Source organism: Lissotriton vulgaris, unplaced genomic scaffold (assembly GCF_964263255.1).
Source record: "Lissotriton vulgaris unplaced genomic scaffold, aLisVul1.2 SCAFFOLD_1755, whole genome shotgun sequence".
Lineage (NCBI taxonomy): Eukaryota > Metazoa > Chordata > Amphibia > Caudata > Salamandridae > Lissotriton > Lissotriton vulgaris.
Window position 1 is genome coordinate 378,228 of NW_028248710.1, and position 1,147 is coordinate 379,374.

At 48.1% G+C, this 1,147-nt stretch overlaps 1 pseudogene; it reads right to left on the bottom strand.

The window, feature by feature from the left end:
* Positions 1 to 240: 240 nt before the first annotated feature.
* On the bottom strand, positions 241 to 734 carry LOC147663854 (dolichyl-diphosphooligosaccharide--protein glycosyltransferase subunit TMEM258 pseudogene; annotated as a pseudogene).
* Positions 735 to 1,147: the final 413 nt, after the last annotated feature.

Sequence of the window (1,147 nt, forward strand, 5' to 3'; positions counted from 1 at the left end):
GGGTGGACAAAGGGTGCCAAGCGCCTGGGGCTACTGCCCCCTGCTCTCGGATGCCACAGAGGTTTGAGAGCCCTGAGAGGCATAAGGCCTGGGTCTCATCCCTGACTATTGTCAGTGTCCACTGTGACTTGCTGTCTGTCTGTTGGGACACACCTGTGAGCAAGTTAAGGTTAGATGATGCACAGGTGGTGTCCACAGGTGAAGAAAAGGGTTCCCCATGGATTTCTTTTTTTTGCAGAAGTCTATTTTAATACAAAGTGGGGCAATGTTTCCAAACAATAAAAAATATCAACTTCCCAGAATGGCAGCGAGACAACCCATGTGCAGACAAGAGTGGTTGCTGTCCACATCTCAGCAAGGTGATCCCATCATCCTTCCATAATGTCTGGAACTTCAAACAGACAGAAGTAAAAAGGACCTCCATGTACACTCTGTTCACACATAGATCCCCACCCAGAGCAACAGGAACAAGACCCCAAAGCCCATGAAGAGTGAGGCCACTAGTGAGATTAGCAGCTCTTTGTAGATGTCCCGCGTGTACTTGGTTGACGTCACCTCATAGACAAAGAACCAAGCAGTGAAGAACATGCCGATGGCCAGGAGCACCACTGTCAGATGTGGAAAGACAGCTGGGTTCACCGGGCTGGTGTATCTGCTCATAGCCTCAAGGTCCATCTCTTCTGCTGTTGCTGCTATTGCTGGTGTCACCACTGGAAAGACGTGTCTCACAACGTAGGTTCCCCATAGATTAGCTTGGTGGACCCTGAGAGTATGGACAGAGGAATTGAAATGGGTTCAGAGTGGCGTAGAACTGGAATATGCCCCTGCTGTTGCGGGCCAGGTCCATGTTCTATCGCCCTAAAAAGGGAAGCCCATCAAGGTAGTGATTGGTCTATCCTACCTTTTGGCTGGAAGGGGGTTGTGTTGAACTTGGCCCTTTTTGCAGGGTCATCCCTGAACTTTTTGCCTTCCTCCTATATTTTCTCTGACCTGTTGGCTATTTTATGACTCTAGGCACTTTACCACTGCTGATCAGTGCTGAAGTGCATATGCTCTCCCTATTGTAAAATGAATGTATTAATTGGTGATACCATGATTGACTATTTGGTTTACTTGTCAGACCCTAGTAAAGTGTACTAAGTGTGCC